Source organism: Aegilops tauschii, chromosome 4, assembly GCF_002575655.3.
Source record: "Aegilops tauschii subsp. strangulata cultivar AL8/78 chromosome 4, Aet v6.0, whole genome shotgun sequence".
NCBI lineage: Eukaryota > Viridiplantae > Streptophyta > Magnoliopsida > Poales > Poaceae > Aegilops > Aegilops tauschii.
This window is the reverse complement of record NC_053038.3, coordinates 124,114,718-124,135,891: the sequence shown is the minus strand read 5'-3', so window position 1 is coordinate 124,135,891 and position 21,174 is coordinate 124,114,718. Positions and strand designations below refer to the sequence as shown.

The 21,174-nt window shown below is 44.6% G+C and overlaps 1 pseudogene; it reads left to right on the top strand.

Moving 5' to 3' along the window:
- LOC109779115 (uncharacterized) overlaps positions 1 to 21,174 on the top strand; it is a 30,744-nt pseudogene that overhangs the window by 2,794 nt on the left and 6,776 nt on the right.

The following is a 21,174-nucleotide window of genomic DNA, read 5'->3' as shown; positions in this document are numbered from 1 at the left end:
TTAGTTGCCTATTCACCCCCCTAGTCAACTATATCGATCCTTTCAATTGGTATCAGAGCCTCGTCTCCTTATTAAGGACTTTGTCGTCCGAAGAGTATGGTTGACTCCGTAGACGGTGAGGAGGAGCACCCCGGTGTGATTCCGTCCTCGTCTACGACCGATGGGGGAACCTCGGTCTCACGCGAGAAGTTTAATGTGGCTTTGGACCCACTGAAAACTTCCATGACGGCCGAGGTCAAATGCATGTGATAACCCACAAGTATAGGGGATCGCAACAGTTTTCGAGGGTAGAGTATTCAACCCAAATTTATTGATTCGACACAAGGGGAGCCAAAGAATATTCTCAAGTATTAGTAGTTGAGTTGTCAATTTAACCACACCTGGATAACTTAGTATCTGCAGCAAAGTATTTAGTAGCAAAGTAGTATGGAAGTAACGGTAACGGTAGCAAAAGTAATATTTTTGGGTTTTGTAGTGATTGTAACAGTAGCAATGGAAAAGTAAATAAGCAAAGAACAATATGTGAAAAGCTCATAGGCATTGGATCGGTGATGGAGAATTATGCCGGATGCGGTTTATCATGTAACAATCATAACATAGGGTGACACAGAACTAGCTCCAATTCATCAATGTAATGGAGCCATGTATTCCGAATATAGTCATACGTGCTTATGGAAAAGAACTTGCATGACATCTTTTGTCCTACCCTCCCGTGGCAGCGGGGTCCTAATGGAAACTAAGGGATATTAAGGCCTCCTTTTAATAGAGTACCGGACCAAAGCATTAACACATAGTGAATACATGAACTCCTCAAACTACGGTCATCACCGGGAGTGGTCCCGAATATTGTCACTTCGGGGTTGCCGGATCATAACACATAGTAGGTGACTATAGACTTGCAAGATAGGATCAAGAACTCACATATATTCATGAAAACATAATAGGTTCATATCTGAAATCATGGCACTCGGGCCCTAGTGACAAGCATTAAGTATAGCAAAGTCATAGCAACATCAATCTCAGAACATAGTGGATACTAGGGATCAAACCCTAACAAAACTAACTCGATTACATGATAAATCTCATCCAACCCATCACCGTCCAGCAAGCCTACGATGGAATTACTCACTCACGGCGGTGAGCATCATGAAATTGGTGATGAAGGATGGTTGATGATGACGATGGCGATGGATTCCCCTCTTCGGAGCCCCGAACGGACTCCAGATCAGCCCTCCCGAGAGAGTTTAGGGCTTGAAGGCGGCTCCGTATCGTAAAACGCAATTAATCTTTCTCTCTGATTTTTTTTCTCCCTGAACACGAATATATGGAGTTGGAGTTGAGGTCGGTGGAGCACCAGGGGGCCCACGAGGCAGGGGGCACGCCCGGGGGGGCAGGCGCGCCCCCACCCTCGTGGCTAGAGTGTGGGCCCCCTGGCCTTGATTCATTCGCCAGTATTTTTAATATTTTCCAAAAATAAGTTCCGTGGAGTTTCAGGTCATTCCGAGAACTTTTGTTTCTGCACATAAATAACACCATGGCAATTCTGCTGAAAACAGCGTCAGTCCGGGTTAGTTCCATTCAAATCATGCAAGTTAGAGTCCAAACAAGGGCAAAAGTGTTTGGAAAAGTAGATACGACGAAGACGTATCAACTCCCCCAAGCTTAAACCTTTGCTTGTCCTCAAGCAATTCAGTTGATAAACTGAAAGTGATAAAGAAAAACTTTTACAAACTCTGTTTGCTCTTGTTGTTGTAAATATGTAAAGCCAGCATTCAAGTTTTCAGCAAAGATTATGACTAACCATACTCACAATAACTCTTAGGTCTCATGTTTACTCATATCAATCGCATAATCAACTAGTGAGCAATAATAATAAATCTCGGATGACAACACTTTCTCAAAACAATCATGATATGATATAACAAGGTGGTATCTCACTAGCCCTTTCTGAGACCGCAAAACATAAATGCAGAGCACCTTTAAAGATCAAGGACTGACTAAACACTGTAATTCATGGTAAAAGAGATCCAGTCATACCCAATATAAATTATTAATAATGGATGCAAATGACAGCGGTGCTCTCCAGCTGGTGCTTTTTAATAAGAGGGTGATGACTCAACATAAAAGTAAATAGATAGGCCCTTCGCAGAGGGAAGCAGGGATTTGTAGAGGTGCCAGAGCTCGATTTTAAAGCAGAGATAAATAATATTTGAGTGGCATACTTTCATTGTCAACATAACAACCATGAGATGGCGATATCTTCCATGCTACACACATTATAGGCAGTTCCCAAACAGAATGGTAAAGTTTATACTCCCCCTCCACCAAGAAGCATCAATCCATGGCTTGCTCGAAACAATGAGTGCCTCCAACTAACAACAGTCCCAGGGGAGTTTTGTTTGCAATTATTTTGATTTGATTTTCTTAAAGCATGGGACTGGGCATCCCGGTGACTAGCCATTTTCTCGTGAGTGAGGAGCGGAGTCCACTCCTCTTGAGAATAACCCGCCTAACATGGAAGATACAGACAAACCTAGTTGATACATGAGCTATTCGAGCATACAAAATAGAATTTCATTTGAAGGTTTAGAGTTTGGCACATACAATTTACTTGGAACGGCAGGTAGATACCGCATATAGGAAGGTATGGTGGACTCCTATGGAATAACTTTGGGGCTTAAGGGATTGGATGCACAAGCAGTATTCCCGCTTAGTACAAGTGAAGGCTAGCAAAAGACTGGGAAGCGACCAACTAGAGAGCGACAACAGTCATGACCATGCATTAAAATTAATAAACATTGAGTGCAAGCATGAGTAGGATATAATCCACCATGAACATAAATATCGTGAAGGCTATGTTGATTTGTTTCAACTACATGTGTGAACATGTGCCAATTCAAGTCACTCGAATCATTCAAAGGAGGATACCACCCCATCATACCACATCACAACCACTTTAATAGCATGTTGGCACGCAAGGTAAACCATTATAAACTCCTAGCTAATTAAGCATGGCATAAGCAACTATAATCTCTAATTGTCATTGCAAACATGTTTATTCATAATAGGCTGAATCAGGAACGATGAACTAATCATATTTACAAAAACAAGAGAGGTCGAGTTCATACCAGCTTCTCCCATCTCAGTCAGTCCATCATATATCGTCATTATTGCCTTTCACTTACACGACCGAATGATGTGAATAATAATAATAGTGCACGTGCATTGGACTAAGCTGGAATCTGCGAGCATTCAATAAACAGGAGAAGACAAGGCAATATGGGCTCTTGGTTAAATCAACAATAATGCATATAAGAGCCACTTCAACAATTTCATTATGGTCTTCTCCTATCGACCCCCAAAGAAAAGAAAAGAAATAAAACTATTTACACGGGAAAGCTCCCAACAAGCAAAAGAAGAACAGGAAATATTTTTGGGTTTTCTTTTTAATTATTACTACTATAGCAAGAAAGTAAACTAGCTAAAAGCTACTACTAATTTTTTTGTTTTTCTTAAGGTTTATCAAACACACAAGAAGAAAGCAATAAAAAGGGAAATAAACTAGCATGGATATTACAATGAAAAAGTATGAGCACCGACAACTAGCAATGAGTGTGTGGACATGAATGTAATGTCGGTGGGAAATACGTACTCCCCCAAGCTTAGGCTTTTGGCCTAAGTTGTTTTATTGCCACGGATGGCCTGGCGGATATCCAAAGTTATAGTTGTGGTCGTACTGAGATGCAGCAGTCATTGCATCGTGGGCTGCAGCTTGGAGGCGAGCTATCTCAGCCCTCCTCTTATACTCTTCCGCCTCCTCTCTGGTTATAAAATATCTCCCTTTTGCCTGAAAGTCAAAGAAAGTAGAAGCAGGGAGAGCGACGTGATAGGTGCGTCATCTGTCAAAGATTAGTCGGTACTGGAGGAACTAATCGTTCCTTTCAACAAAATGATGACGAACCATAGCCTCATAATCCAAATAAGCAGGAGGCAACTCAATATCATCCTCACGTATGGTTATACCAAGAAAATTAGCTATACGGGTTGCATAAATTCCACCAAAGAAATCTCCATTAAATCTATTATGATGCAACCTACGTGCAACAATGGCTCCCAAATTATAGGATTTATCTCCTAACACAGCACTCCTGAGAATACTGAGGTCAGGGACACACATATGACATGCTTCATCCTTACCATTTATGCACCTACCTATGAAGAGAGCTAAATAATGTATAGCAGGAAAATGAATGCTCCCTATGGTAGCTTGTGCTATGTCTCTAGATTCACCCACAATTATACTAGCAAGAAAATCTCTAAATTCAGATTTGTGAGGTTCACTAGCACTACCCCATTGTGGAAGTTTGCAAGCAGTGGTAAAATCCTCTAAGTCCATAGTATAAGAATTTTCATAAAGATCAAACAGGACAGTTTGAGAATTGCGTGAAGATGAAAATTCAAACCTCCTCACAAAGGAACTAGTGAGATAGTGGTACTGACGGCACTTTTCCGCCTCGAAGCTCACAAGACCAGCGTTACGCAAATATGCGTTAAATTCTTTCTTGATTCCTGCTCGATCCATAAAGTCTTCTGAAGCCCATTCACAAGGCCGCACTGGAGCATCCCTTGGTGGTTCATCGTCAGCATCACGCATTGCAAGCCTGGGTCCTTGCTTCCTTGAAGAACCACCTTGGTACATTTTCCTAAACATATTTCTTCCTCTGAATTTTTTTTGAAAATTTTAGTAACTTCAAATAAAATTGAACCAAGCTCAACAAAATTGATAGCAACTACTCCTACAAGTGCCTAGAGCCTATATCATGCATTAGAACTACTTGGAACCATATAAATTTGACATGCAAGCTCAAGAACATGGTCACCTAGGCAGCACAAATTTGCAATGAATAAAGCACTAGAACAAAAACTAATTAGACCAATGGAGGAGTCACATACCAAGGAACAATCCCCCAAAGCAGTTTTGTGAGAGGTGCTTTGAGCAAGGAGATCGAAAATCGCAGCAAAATGAGCTAGAACTCGTGCTTGAGCTGGATGGTGATTTTTTTGGGAGGAAGAAGAAGTGTGTGGGTGCAGGAATAAGTGGAGGGGAGCCACCATGGGCCCACGAGGCAGGGGCGCGCCCAGGGGGGTGGGAGCGCCCTGGACCCTCGTGGCCAGGTGCTTGCTCCCCCTGTTGTGTTCTCAGTGCCAAATATTCTCAAATATTCCAGAAAAAATCATATTAAATTGGCAGGGCATTTGGAGAACTTTTATTTTCGGGGTATTTTTATATTGCACGGATAATTCAGAAAACAGACAGAAAATACTATTTTTGCTTTATTTCAACTAAATATCAGAAAGTAGAGAGAGGGTACAGAAGGTTATGCTTCTAACTTCATCCATCTCATGCTCATCAAAAGGAATCCACTAACAAGGTTGATTAGGTCTTGTTAACAAACTCATTCCGAATCGCATGAAACCAGAGAAATTTCGAATAACACTATGTTACCTCAACGGGGATATGCACGTCCCTAGTAATAAGAATATCATATTTCTTTTTGATAGTAGGAAGAGGGAATTCAAAACCTCCAAAAATAATCGATGGAATTTTTCCAATAGAATTGATACTGTGGACTTGAGGTTGTTTCCTCGGAAAGTGTACAGTATGCTCATTACCATTAACATGAAAAGTGACATTGCCTCTGTTGCAATCAATAGCAGCCCCTACAGTATTCAAAAAGGGTCTTCCAAGAATAATGGACATACTATCGTCCTCGAGAATATCAAGAATAACAAAGTCCGTTAAAATGGTAACATTTGCAACCACAATAGGCACATCCTCACAAATACCAACAGGTATAGCAGTTGATTTATCAGCCATTTGCAAAGATATTTCAGTAGGTGTCAACTTATTCAAATCAAGTCTACGATATAAAGAGAGAGGCATAACACTAACACTGGCTCCAAGATCACATAAAGCAGTTTTAACATAATTTCTTTTAATAGAGCATGGTATAGTTGGTACTCCTGGATCTCCTAGTTTCTTAGGTATTCCACCCTTAAAAGTATAATTAACAAGCATGGTGGAAATTTCAACTTCCGGTATATTTCTTTTATTAGTAACAATTTCTTTCATATACTTAGCATAAGGATTCATTTTGAGCATATCAGTTAATCGCATACGCAAGAATATAGGTCTAATCATTTCAGCAAAGCGCTCAAAATCCTCATCATCCTTTTTCTTGGATGGCTTGGGAGGAAAAGGCATGGGTTTCTGAACCCATGGTTCTCTTTCTTTACCGTGTTTCCTAGCAACAAAGTATCTCTTATCATAACGTTGATACTTTGATTGTGGGTTATCAAGATCAACGGCAGGTTCAATTTCTATATCATTATCATTACTAGGTTGAGCATTGACATGAACATCATCATTAACATTATCACTAGGTTCATGTTCATTACCAGATTGTGTTTCAGCATCAGAAATAGAAATATCATTGGGATTCTCAGGTGGTTCAGCAATAGGTTCACTAGAAGCATGCAAAGTCCTATCATTTTTCTTTTTCTTCTTTTTAGAAGAACTAGGTGCATCTATATTATTTCTCTGAGAATCCTGCTCAATTCTCTTAGGATGGCCTTCAGGATACAAAGGTTCCTGAGTCATTTTACCAGTTCTAGTAGCCACTCTAACAGCATAATCATTATTCTTCTATTTAATTCATTGAGCAAATCATTCTGAGCCTTAAGTACTTGTTCTACTTGAGTGGTAACCATAGAAGCATGTTTACTAATGAGTTTAAGTTCACCTTTAACTCTAGACATATAATCACCCAAGTGTTCAATCATATAAGCATTTTGTTTTAATTGTCTACCAAAATAAGCATTAAAATCTTCTTTCTTAACCATAAAGTTATCAAACTCATCCAAGCATTGGCTAGCAAACTTAGTAGGAGGGATTTCAGCTTTATCATATCTATAGAGAGAATTTACCTTTACTACCTGTGTCGGGTTATCAAGACCATGTGTTTCTTCGATAGGTAATGGATTAAGATCATATATTTCTTCAACAAGCGGTAAATTAAGACCATGTATTTCTTCAATAGGAGGTAAATTCTTAACATCTTCAGCTTTAATACCTTTTTCTTTCATAGATTTCTTTGCCTCTTGCATATCTTCAGGACTGAGAAATAGAACACCCCTCTTCTTCGGAGTTGGTTTAGGTATAGGCTCAGGAGTTGGCTCAGGAAGTGTCCAATTATTTTCATTGGTCAACATATTATTCAATAAAATTTCAGCTTCATCCGGTGTTCTTTCCCTGAAAACAGAACCAGCACAACTATCCAGGTAATCTCTGGAAGCATCGGTTAGTCCATTATAAAAGATATCAAGTATTTCATTTTTCTTGAGAGGATGATCAAGCAAAGAATTAAGTAATTGGAGAAGCCTCCCCCAAGCTTGTGGGAGACTCTCTTCTTCAATTTGCACAAAATTGTATATATCCCTTAAAGCAGCTTGTTTCTTATGAGCAGGGAAATATTTAGCAGAGAAGTAATAAATCATATCCTGTGGACTACGCACACAACCAGGATCAAGAGAATTAAACCATATCTTAGCATCACCCTTTAATGAGAATGGAAATATTTTAAGGATATAACAGTAGCTGGTTCTCTCATCATTAGTGAACAGGGTGGCTATGTCATTTAATTTAGTAAGATGTGCCACAACAGTTTCAGATTCATAGCCATAAAAAGGATCAGATTCAACCAAAGTAATTATATCAGGATCAACAGAGAATTCACAATCCTTATCAGTAATGAAGATAGGTGAAGTAGCATAAGCAGGATCATATTTCATTCTAGCATTCAAAGTTTTTTGTTTAAGCTTAGATAATAATTTCTAAAGATCACTTCTATCATTGCAAGCAAGAAAGTCTCTTTTAGTCTCTTCATCCATAACATAGCCCTCAGGCACAACAGGCAATTCATATTTATTAGGAGAGCCTTCATCATCAATTTCATATTTTCTAGGGATTGGCTGAGAAGGCCACGACCTACACTTCCACCAAGAGAAATTTGATTCCCCCCACTAATCCCTTGCGGCTCTTGTTACTCTTGGGTGTTTCAGCACCCTAGACGGTTGAGGTCACCACAGAGCCATATTCCATTGTGGTGAAGCTTCATGGTGTCGTTGGGAGCCTCCAATTAAGTTGTGGAGATTGCCCCAACCTTGTTTGTAAAGGTTCGGTTACCGCCTCCAAGGGCACCAATAGTGGAATCATGGCATCTCGCATTGTGTGAGGGCGTGAGGAGAATACGATGGCCCTAGCGGCTTCTTGGGGAGCATTGTGCCTCCACACCGCTCCAACGGAGACGTACTTCCCCTCAAAGGAAGGAACTTCGGTAACACATCCTCGTCTTCACCGGCTCCACTCTTGGTTATCTCGTGCCTTTACTTGTGCAAGCTTATATTGTGTTGTTTCCCTTGCTTGCTTGCGTGCATGTTGTTGTTGCATCATATATATAGGTTGCTCACCTAGTTGCATATCTAGACAACCTACTTTGATGCAAAGTTTAAATTGGTAAAGAAAAGATATAAATTGTTTGTTGCCTATTCACCCCCCTCTAGTCAACTATATCGATCCTTTCAATTGGTATCAGAGCCTTGTCTCTTTATTAAGGACTTTGCCGTCCGAAGAGTATGGTTGACTCCGTAGACGGTGAGGAGGAGCACCCCGGTGTGATTCCGTCCTCGTCTACGGCTGATGGGGGAACCTCGGTCTCACGCGAGAAGTTTAATGTGGCTTTGGACCCATTGAAAACTTCCATGACGGCCGAGGTCAAATGCATGTGATAACCCACAAGTATAGGGGATCACAACAGTTTTCGAGGGTAGAGTATTCAACCCAAATTTATTGATTCGACACAAGGGGAGCCAAAGAATATTCTCAAGTATTAGCAGTTGAGTTGTCAATTCAACCACACCTGGATAACTTAGTATCTGCAGCAAAGTATTTAGTAGCAAAGTAGTATGGAAGTAACGGTAACGGTAGCAAAAGTAATATTTTTGGGTTTTGTAGTGATTGTAACAGTAGCAACGGAAAAGTAAATAAGCAAAGAACAATATGTGAAAAGCTCGTAGGCATTGGATCGGTGATGGAGAATTATGCCGGATGCGGTTTATCATGTAACAATCATAACATAGGGTGACACAGAACTAGCTCCAATTCATCAATGTAATGTAGGCATGTATTCCGAATATAGTCATACGTGCTTATGGAAAAGAACTTGCATGACATCTTTTGTCCTACCCTCCCGTGGCAGCGGGGTCCTAATGGAAACTAAGGGATATTAAGGCCTCCTTTTAATAGAGTACCGGACCAAAGCATTAACACATAGTAAATACATGAACTCCTCAAACTACGGTCATCACCGGGAGTGGTCCCGATTATTGTCACTTCGGGGTTGCCGGATCATAACACATAGTAGGTGACTATAGACTTGCAAGATAGGATCAAGAACTCGCATATATCCATGCAAACATAATAGGTTCAGATCTGAAATCATGGCACTCGGGCCCTAGTGACAAGCATTAAGCATAGCAAAGTCATAGCTACATCAATCTCAGAACATAGTGGATACTAGGGATCAAACCCTAACAAAACTAACTCGATTACATGATAAATCTCATCCAACCCATCACCGTCCAGCAAGCCTACGATGGAATTACTCACTCATGGCGGTGAGCATCATGAAATTGGTGATGAAGGATGGTTGATGATGACGATGGCGACGGATTCCCCTCTCCGGAGCCCCGAACGGACTCCAGATCAGCCCTCCCGAGAGAGTTTAGGGCTTGGCGGCGGCTCCGTATCATAAAACGCGATGAATCTTTCTCTCTGATTTTTTTCTCCCCGAACACGAATATATGGAGTTGGAGTTGAGGTCGGTGGAGCACCAGGGGGCCCACGAGGCAGGAGGGCGCGCCTAGGGGGCAGGCGTGCCCCCCACCCTCGTGGCTAGGGTGTGGGCCCCCTGGCCTTGATTCTTTTGCCAGTACTTTTAATATTTTCCAAAAATAAGTTCCGTGGAGTTTCAGGTCATTCTGAGAACTTTTGTTTCTGCACATAAATAACACCATGGCAATTCTGCCAAAAACAGCGTCAGTTTGGGTTAGTTCCATTCAAATCATGCAAGTTAGAGTCCAAAACAAGGGCAAAAGTGTTTGGAAAAGTAGATACGACGGAGACGTATCAGCATGCTTAAGAACTTTCTCGATGGTCTTAAACTATCCACCGCACCGTTGGAAATGGTCGATCCCACTAACAAGGTGACGGATGCTAACTCCGACAAGGGGGAAGCTACTAATGACAAAGTGTCTTTATCTAGTGGTAGAAGTGGAAATGGCATCTTTGCCCATGTGGAACCTCCTCTTACTTATGGTGGACCGATTCCTTCCACTCATTTGAATCATGCCGGTTCTCCCCCTAATATTGTGAAAAATGAGGATTTTGATGCTTGGTTCTATCGCTTTAAACGTCATTTAAATCATGTTAATACTAATCTTTGGAGAGTCATTGAGCAAGGTTTTTATCCTCATGACCCAAGCAACATCACCCCTAGAGAAGCCGCGGATCATCAATTCAATGAGAATGCTCTCTTCATCATCCAAGATGCAATACCTTCCGAAGATCTTGCACACCTCCGACCTTTCACCATGGCCAAGGAAGCATGGCATCATGTTGTCTCTCTCTACAAGGGGAGCGTAAGCATTCAATGCTCCAACTATGAAGTGGTGCAAGATGAAGCCGATGAGTTTGCAATGAATGAAGATGAAGAACCTCGTGAGCTTTACTGGAGGTTAACCACTCTCGCGGTCTCACTCCGAGATCATGTGAGCAAGGATACGGATGACAATTGGATCAAGCGCAAGTTTCTCAAGGCCATGATGCCTTACCACAAGGCCATGTCCTCCGTCATCCGTCAAAGGCCGGACTTCCACACCTTGTCCTCAAGTGAAGTGTTGGATGAGTTTGTGGCAATGAGGATCTTGGACAAGACCGCCGACAATGCGGTGTTGCGCTCTCAAAGAGCTAAGAAGCCCAACCTTGCTTTGAAGGCCAAGGTTAGTGTGGAAGAAGAGGATGAAGAGGAAGAAGAGGAGAGCAATCTCGAAGATACAAAATATGTTTATCATGATCACATGGCTCTCGCTTCAAGGCAATTTTGGAGCAAGAAGAACACGAGGCCCAACTTCAACAAGAACAACTCAAGTGGTGCGAAGGGCAAGAAACGAGTGAGGACTTGCTATAATTGTGGCAATGTGAGCCACTTTGTTGCGGAGTGCCCATATGAGAAGAGGGAAGACAATGGTGGCAAGCTCATCCGAAAAGACAAGGCCAAGTCTTTCCCCAACAAGAACAACTTCACCAAGAAGACTCCTCCGAAGGGGTTGGTGGCACAAGAAGAGCACAATGAGGATGATGATGATGATGAAGACAGTGAGTCGGTTGCCATGGCCTCCGTTGCCATTGCGACAACTCCACGGGTGTCTCTCTTCGACTCACCCAATGAGAACATCACCGCCAAGTGCCTCATGGCTAAAGCCACCAACAAGGTAACCCCCAACATCAAAACTACCATCATTGCTAATCCTTCTTTGACGGATTGCATTGATGAACATGAGGGGTCTAATGTGGAGGAAAATGAATTTGAGTCTTTTATAAGTAAGCTCAAAGGTAAATCCAAGAAGCACTTCATTGCTCTCTTGGAACAACTTGCTGAAGCCAATGACATGATCGAGGCTCACGAAGATACCATCTCTAAGATGGAGGGGCATAGTCATGACTATGCCGATGAGATTTCGGATCTTTCCAATGCTCTTAAGGAAGAGCGCGGTCATTGTTTGGCTCTTGAGGAGTCATACAACGATGACCACGCTAAATTGAAGAAAGATCTTGATCATGCTCTTGTTGTGTCTCGTGTCCTAAACTCCGAGAAGGCCAAGCTTGGGGTTGATCTTGCTAGACTCAAAGAGGAGTTTGACTTACTTGACAAGGCTCACAAGGTCTTGAAGGGTGCTCATGCTAGCCTCAAAGAGTCTCATGATCAACTCCAAGTAAAGCTAACCAAGGAGAAAGCCACTTTTCCTCATATGGTCTTAATTGATAATGGAAATGCTACTAACCCGTGTTGTGAGCATGTGCATCTTGTTGAGGAGAATGCAAAGTTGAAGGAGCAACTTGAGAAAGGTCTTGTGTCGTGCATACAAGGTGAGAAGAACCTCAGCGACCTTTTGAGCAATCAAAAGGAAGTTGTGGCCAAGGAAGGGATTGGGTTCACACCCAAGTCCAAGAACAAGAAGAAGAATGACAAGGCCAAACGACCCCCCCCCCCTCTCAAGCAAACTTTTGTGAAGGAGGGAGAGGGTGCTTCTAAGGAGAAGAAGAAGAACAATGTGAAGGGTGGTGATGCCAAGAAGGGCAATGCTTCCCTTTCCAACAAAGCCGGCGACTTTAACCCTTCTTATGTGTTATGTCGTGCTAGTGATGGGCATGTTTATGCAAAATTTGTTGGTTCTCCTTATGAGTACATTGAATGGTCTATTTGGGTTCCTAAGACCCTTGTCACTAACATCAAAGGACCCATTACAAAATGGGTACCTAAAACCAAGCATTGATCTCTTGTAGCTGTTTGTTCCGGTGGGGGATCATGGTTGCTCGATAATGGAGCCACTAATCATATGACCGGAAGCAAGGAATTGGTGGTGGACGTGCACAAGATTCCATCTATGCCCACCAATGTCGAGTGGGGTGATGCCTCGTCCTCTAAGGTATTGGGACTTGGCAAGGTTGTCATCGAAAACTACTTCTTCTGGATCCTAAATTAATAAAATAAAGAAGTGAATTTTCAAATTTTCAAATTTTACATGATCTCGCGATCGAGAAGGTCATGCTTGTTGAGTCCCTTGCATAAAATTTACTTTCCGTCCGTCAACTTGCAATCATGGGCTTTGCCACCTTCTTTGATATTGATACCTTGGCCCTCTTGTGGAGCAAGACTCTTAAAGTAGCCTTTGTTGGGCATGTCGAGAATGGTCTCTATGTGATTAACTTTTCAGAGCGACCCACTAAGACCGCGACATGCCTAATGGCTAAAGTTGACGTGGGATGGCTTTGGCATCGCCGGTTAGCCCATGTCAATATGAGATCTTTGCCAAGTCTTCTCAAGGGGGACCATGTCTGTGGACTAACAAATGTTAGTTTTGCCAAAGATCGTGCTTGCAACGCTTGCATCGAAGCAAAGCTACATGAGAAGGCTCACCCTCCCACGACTATCATCTACTCAAAGAGGCCTTTGGAGCTCCTTCACTTGGATCTCTTTGGGCCTCCATCCTTTGATAGTCTTGGGGGTAGGAAGTATTGCTTGGTGATTGTGGATGATTACTCAAGATACACTTGGGTATACTTCTTCAAGAGGAAGAGTGAGACTCAACAAACCGTCATTGACTTTGCAAATGAAGCCCAACGCCAACACAATGCAAAGATCTTGACAATAAAAAGTGACAACGGCACCGAGTTCAAGAACTACACCTTGGATGAGTTTCTTAGTGATGAGGGGATCAAGCATCAATATTCCGCACCATACACCCCTCAACAAAATGGTGTAGCGGAGAGGAAGAACCGGACATTGATGGATGCAGCAAGGACCATGATGGTGGAGTTCAAGTCTCCATACAACTTTTGGGCCGAAGCCATCAACACCGCGTGTCATGCATCCAATCGGCTCTATCTCCGCAAAGGCTTGAACAAGACTCCATATGAGATACTCACCGGTAACAAGCCCAACCTCAAGTACTTTCGGGTGTTCGGGTGTAAGTGTTTCATTCTCAAGAAAGGTGTTCGTTTGTCTAAATTTGAGGCTAGAGCTCAAGAGGGCATATTTGTTGGTTATGCTACAAACTCTCATGCTTACTGTGTCCTCAATAAGTCCACTGGACTTATTGAGGAGACGTGTAACGTGGAGTTTGATGAAAATAACGGCTCCCAAGTGGAGCAAAGTGGCACTTGTGATGTAGGTGATGAAATTCCTCCCCAAGCCATAAGAATAATGGGTGTTGGTTTTATCCTACCCATTGAGGAACCCCTTGTGGCCGAAGGAGAAGGACAATGTTCCACTCAAGTGGAACCATCATCAACCCAAGGCCCACATGCTTCCGAAGAACAAAGTGAAGGCCCTCAACCTCATGAACAAGACCAAGGGCAAGATCAACCTCAAGACGGTGTTGAACCACCAAGTGGTGCCCAAGGTCAAGTTCTCTCCTCCGAGCAAGTTCAAGATCAAGAGCAAGATCAAGATCAAGAACTAGCTCAAGACGACGCTCAAGATGATCAAGTAACCGCTCCTCAACTCACTCCTGAGGAGGAATTGGAGCGTCGCGCCGCCAAGATTGCATCCAAGCTCTCTACCAAGGGTCATCTCATGACAGATGTGCTTGGAAGCATACGAAAGGGGGTAAGCACTCCTAGACAATTGGCAAACTATTGTGAACATCACGCGTTTGTCTCTTGTGTTGAACCCCAAAAGGTCTATGAGGCGCTCGAAGATCCGGATTGGCTTAATGCCATGCATGAAGAACTCAACAACTTCGAGCATAACAAGGTGTGGAGATTGGTGCCAAGGCCAACGGGGAACCATAATGTCATTGGAACCAAGTGGATATTCAAGAACAAGCAAGATGCTCATGAAATTATAGCCCGCAACAAGGCTCGTTTGGTAGCACAAGGCTACTCCCAAGTCGAGGGTATCGACTACGGTGAAACCTTTGCTCCCGTTGCTCGCCTTGAATCTATTCGGTTGTTGATTGCTTATGCTTCTCATCATAATTTCAAGTTGCAACAAATGGATGTGAAAAGTGCTTTTCTTAATGAGTTGGTGTATGTCAAACAACCCCCTGGGTTCGAGCACCCCTATTTCCCGACCATGTGTACCAACTCGATAAGGCACTCTATGGCCTTAAACAAGCCCCACGTGTGTGGTATGACCACCTTACTGAGTTGTTGCAAGATCGTGGGTTTGAAATTGGGAAAATTGACCCCACTCTTTTTACTAAGAAGGTCAAAGGGGAGTTGTTTGTGTGCCAACTATATGTTTATGATATTATCTTTGGTTCCCCTAACAAAGCTTTCAATGAGGAATTTGCCGCTCTCATGACCTCCAAGTTCAAGATGTCCATGATGGGAGAGTTGAAGTTCTTTCTCGGGTTCGAAGTCAAGCAAAGAAGAGAAGGAACCTTCATCAACCAAGCCAAATACACTCAAGACATGCTCAAGAGATTCAAGCTAAGTGATGTCAAGCCGGCTCCCACTCCAATGCCCGTCAAATGCCAACTTGACATAGATCCCAATGGTAAAGCGGTGGATCAAAAGGTATATCGCTCCATGATTGGCTCCTTGCTTTACCTTTGTGCATATAGACCGGATATCATGTTGAGTGTGGGAATTTGTGCACGGTTTCAAGCCGCACCTAAGGAAAGCCACTTTGTGGCGGTCAAGCGAATCTTTCGATATTTGGCTCATACCCCAAACTTTGGCTTATGGTATCCAATAGGATCTAATTTCAACCTTGTGGGCTATTCGGACTCCGATTGGGCAGGAGACAAGTGGATAGGAAGTCCACTTCCGGAGGGTGCCAATTCCTTGGTTGCTCTTTGGTGAGTTGGTCTTCCAAGAAGCAAAGTTGTGTGTCTCTCTCGTCCACCGAAGCGGAGTATGTGGCCGCCGGTAGTTGTTGTGCACAACTTCTATGGATGAGGCAAACTTTAAAGGATGACGGTGTCATTTGTGACAAAGTGCCTCTTTGGTGTGACAATGAAAGTGCCATCAAGATTTCTCTCAACTCGGTTCAACACTTCAAGACGAAGCATATTGAGATTCGGTATCACTTCATCCGGGATCACATTAGGCGATGGGAGATCGAGCTCAACTATGTCAACACTCATGATAACCTTGCAGATATTTTCACGAAGCCCTTGGATGAAGCAAGATTTCGCGAGTTAAGGCATGAGCTAAATATCATTGAGTCAAGCAATGTTGCTTGAACCCTTGCAAACCCCACCATACTCAACTTGTTATCTTGTTTAGATGTAGGCATGGACATAGGGGGAGTGTTGTTCTCTCAATGAACTCTCCCTCCCCCCATTATGCATAAATTGATCAACTCTGTCACATTAGCCATTGTTGATGGTACTTGTGTTTCAAAGACGAGTTTTGGTCATGGGCCCAAGGATAATTCTTCGCGGTGCCATACCAATTGACTCAAACATAGGTGGCTCTGGCCACCGCCCTCTCTTTGGAGAGGTTGTGTCATGTGTTTGGTCCTTGTTGTCTCTTGCCTTTCTTTCTTCGTGCCGAGCTTGCGTGTGTTGTCTCGTGTGTTAGCCCTTTTGGGTGTCCGTTCGCTTGTAGGTTGCGTTGCAAAGGCTGCTTTCTTCTCTTTTTGGGAAACATGCATTTTCTTGGGTCTACGGTACTACCGTGGCTCACCACGGTACTACCGCAGGAGCTGCACACGGTACTACCGCAACCAGCACGGCAGTGATTTTTTACTGCCGCTGGAAGAGCGGTACTACCGCCCACGGTGCGGTACTTCTGCCCGGGCGATACTACCACGATGACCCATGGTACTACCGCGCAGTCGTGAGCGCGTGGGGGTTAAGAGCGGGCAAGGGGAGTTCTAACTCCCCCATACCCATTCAACTCCTTTTCCCCACATCGTCTCTCTCTCTCTCTCCTGCCCAAGAACGGCGCCGGAGGACCTTGCCGGATCTCCATCTCCGGCCGCTCTCCTCGCATTCCGACCGGTGGGATCATTCCCCACCACACCCTCTTGCCATGGAACAAGGTTTCTCCCCAAATCCCTCTCTCTTTGGCTTGTTTTCTCGTTTCTATGTTTTTGGGGAGATACATGTTGTTCTTGAGATTTTAGGCCAAATCTTTGCAAGAGTAGGATGTAGGAGTGTAGTAATGCATAGAAATGGTATTTGGTATGTTGCTCCCTGGTATATTTGATCAACCGTAGTACCGCTCCGTTGTCGCGGCCGTGCTCAGATCCGCTGTTGTCTCGGATCCGACCCCGTGCGGTACTACCGCACCTCCCGAGCGGTACTACCGCTCGTACGGTACTACCGCTCCTCAGGAGTGGTACTGCTGCGCGGGGCGGGGAAGTAAAATTTTACTTCCGCTCCAGGCGCGGTACTACCGTGCCATCAAGGCGCGGTACTACCGTGGCTAGAGCAGCAGTAAAATTTTAGTTCCGCGCATCCGAGTGGTACTATCGTTGATGTCAAATCTTCCATGTGGCAATTACCCAATGCTATTCCTACTTGTTTCACTTGTTTTGCTGTGGTCTTTGCATTGATCCTTTGCTTCTCTTGCGTGTTCTTGTGTTGTGTGTCATAGGCGATGGCTCCGGTTCCACTATCCGCCGTTCGAATCCAAGCCGTGACACAGGCTCCAAGCGCGTGCGCAACCAAGATGAAGCTCCAGAGGGCTCCAATTCCCCCCAACGCAGAACCAAGACCACCGCCACCAAGAACAAGGAGCCCTCCATGGGCATGGATGAGATACCACTTGCTGAGTTTGTCACTCGAAGGAGGATCAACCCCTATGTGAATCCCCGTGCCAACTTCAGAGGGAATGATTTGTTCTAGACCAAGCAGCAGAATCTTATCCATTTGGATGTGATCAAGGCCAAGCAGAACATCTACGTGGACGTGCACTGGATTGACATGAATCACATGAGGCAGGATAAGTACCGTGCCTATTTTGGTGAGGCTTTGGACCTGGTGGAGCAGTTTGGCATTGATGACGTGATCTCTTTCCACCTGGACATTGACCCAGAGATTGTGGCCCAGTTCTTTTCTTTGGTCCACTTTCATACTAATGAGGAATGGTCCATGACTTGGATGACCAATGGACAACAGATGACTGCTAAGTGAAAGGACTTCATGGCTTTGCTACACGTGCCTGATGAGGGGCTCAACACGCCCATTGGTGTTCGCCCTCATGCCAACCCCGAGTCCGCTAGCAAGAACAAGCTCCAGCAGTACCTTGTTGAGAAGAAGCTTCCCAATGACAAGACGTGGGTGCTGAACCCATTCCTTGACATCAGCACCGGATCTTCCACAACTATCTCTTTCCACGCATTGGTGACAAGGACAAGGTGCATGCCTATCTCATGGATATGATGCTCATTTGTGAGGAGGCGCATCACGCTCAGACTCAACCACTTGACGTCTCACACATCATGTGGTGCGAGCTTCGGTTTGCAGTGTTCAACCGTAAGGTACCCATCTATGCTCCTTACCTGTTTCTCTTGATCACGAGGACTAGGGAGAAGCTCTATCCCGATGATGAGTTTGTTGCCCCTGACTAGATCCGTCACGACCCCGTCAAGCTCCGCATCAAAACCTTAGTGGGCTAACACCACTACTCGTGCTGAGGCAGAGGCTGCTCGAATGGATGTTGATGATGATGAGATTGAGGAGGAGGAAGTGGATGAGGACAACTCTTCTGGGTATGCTCCTCCCTCTATTGAGCCCACATGGGCTAAGAAGCTGAAGGCTAAGATGAAGGCCTTGTTCTGCATGCAAGCCCAGGGGCAGTACAAGACCCATGTTGCTTCCAAGGAGAGTCGCCGCCGTGACAAGAGGATCTTGAGGACATTTGGCGAGGAGGTAACCAGCGGATCCGAGAACCACATCACCCCAGAGGCTGAATGGATGGTGAAGCAGGGCTACCAGTGGACTGAATCTGACGAGGAGACCATCCCCACTGCCGAGACCGACGAGGAGCATGACGAGTGATCACTTCAGCTTGAGCCACCACTTGTGTCGTAGGTGTCCTCTCTACCTTCTTAGTGTCTCGATGCCAAAGGGGGAGAGAGTGTAGGATTTGCGAGTCGTGTGTCATGTTGTTTCGCTTTGTCGCTTTGCTTTCAGTCTGTTGGACCTCGTTTGCTTTGGTTTGATTTGTGCTTGTGAGACCAGGTTCCCTTTCATATGGTGTAATACATATGCACTCTAGCGTACCTTATTGTCTTTCGTACTTAGTAGCTCATGAGCCTATGCTATCTTGTGCCCTTTTCTTTATGCTCTTTGTTAGTATCTTGCCTCCTTGCTTAGTGTTAGCTTTGTTGTTGCAAGATATGCCTTGTCTATAAAATATAGGGGGAGTGTTGATCCTAGTATGTGTGCCATGCAGTCCAAAGCATTTCTCTAGAAAGCACACATCTAAGGGGAGCCCGTCCATATTTTATAGAGGTGGGGTTTGCCAATGATCTATTTTTTTATCCCTATGTGCAAATCCCGTATTGTTATCAATCCACCAAAAAGGGGGAGATTGTAAGGGCATATTTATCCCTTAGGTGTTTTGGTGATTGATGACAATGCATTTGCGGACTAATCGTGTGCATTGAGCATTTCAGACATATCATGACTAGGCACAAGACGATTTGGTGCCCCTCGAAGACTATTGAGGACGGCGTTTCTCTACGTTTCTTTCCGGTGGTTTTGAGTCGTAGGAAAGTCATACTATTAAGAGGGGGTCCGTGTTGGAAAGGTTTGGGTGGAATCAACACGTACACGTCTATTCCTTTTGCACCACCTTTCTGTTGGCTCTTTGGAGCATCCTCCGTTTATCCGTGTCTTTGCAAAATGAAGGACTCCTAGTGTTGCTATACTGGGGCATGCGGTACTACTGCCCTTCAAAGCGGTAGTACCGCAGGCCCTTGCGGTAGTACCGGCCGTAGGCGCGGTAGTACCGTAGGTGCTCATGGTAGTACCCCTCCTTGGGAGCGGTAGTACCGTGGCCTCTGGCCAGGCTCAGCTGCACGAGCGGCTGTAGGGGCGGATGTAAATTATTACATCCGCGCCCTACGCGGTAGTACCGCTGCAAGGGCGCGGTAGTACCGTGAGCTCTGGCCAGGCACAGCAGCATAAACGGAAGTAGGGGCGGATGTAATTTTTTACATCCGCGCCCTACGCGGTAGTACCGCTCCAGGCTTGCGGTAGTACCGTGTCGGACTTTTGCATAGATCGAAACTCAGCGGAAGTAGCCACAGATGTATTTTTATATGTCCGTGCCTTCCAAGTCTAGACCAACCGTGCCTTGCGGTAGTACCGCAAGGGGGAGCGGTAGTACCGCGCCAGCAGTTCTACCGCCCTCAGCCTTGTTGCCAAAGGCTGGTCTAGCTCCTGCCACGCCAGCGGTAGTACCGCAGTGCCCTACGGTAGTACCGCGGACCCTTGCGGTAGTACCGCTTGCCGGGTGCAGTAGTACCACTCATCGCATGCTGAGTTAGTGGATAATGGTTGGATTTGTTCTATCACTATAGAAGGGGAGTCTTCTTCTCCAAGTTGACCACCTCTTCCATCCCCAAGCTCCATTGTTGCTCTAAGCTCCACTTTCGCCCGATCTCTCTCCCTAGCCAATCAAACTTGTTGATTTTCTAGGGATTGGTTGAGAAGGCCACGATCTACACTTCCACCAAGAGAAATTTGATTCCCCCCACTAATCCCTTGCAGATCTTGTTACTCTCGGGTGTTTGAGCACCCTAGACGGTTGAGGTCACCGCGGAGCCATATTCCATTGTGGTGAAGCTTCGTGGTGTCGTTGGGAGCCTCCAATTAAGCTGTGGAGATTGCCCCGACCTTGTTTGTAAAGGTTCAGTCGCCGCCTCCAAGGGCACCAATAGTGGAATCACGGCATCTCGCATTGTGTGAGGGCGTGAGGAGAATATGGTGGCCCTAGTGGCTTCTTGGGGAGCATTGTGCCTCCACACCGCTCCAACGGAGACGTACTTCCCCTCAAAGGAAGGAACTTTGGTAACACATCCTCGTCTTCACCGGCTCCACTCTTGGTTATCTCGTGCCTTTACTTGTGCAAGCTTATATTGTGTTGTTTCCCTTGCTTGCTTGTGTGCTTGTTGTTGTTGCATCATATAGGTCGCTCACCTAGTTGCATATCTAGACAACCTACTTTGATGCAAAGTTTAAATTGGTAAAGAAAAGCTAAAAATTGTTAGTTGCCTATTCACCCCCCTCTAGTCAACTATATCGACCCTTTCATCAAGGCGTGGTGACTATCACGCCTGTGCGACAGGTCAATGCGACCTTGAGAGT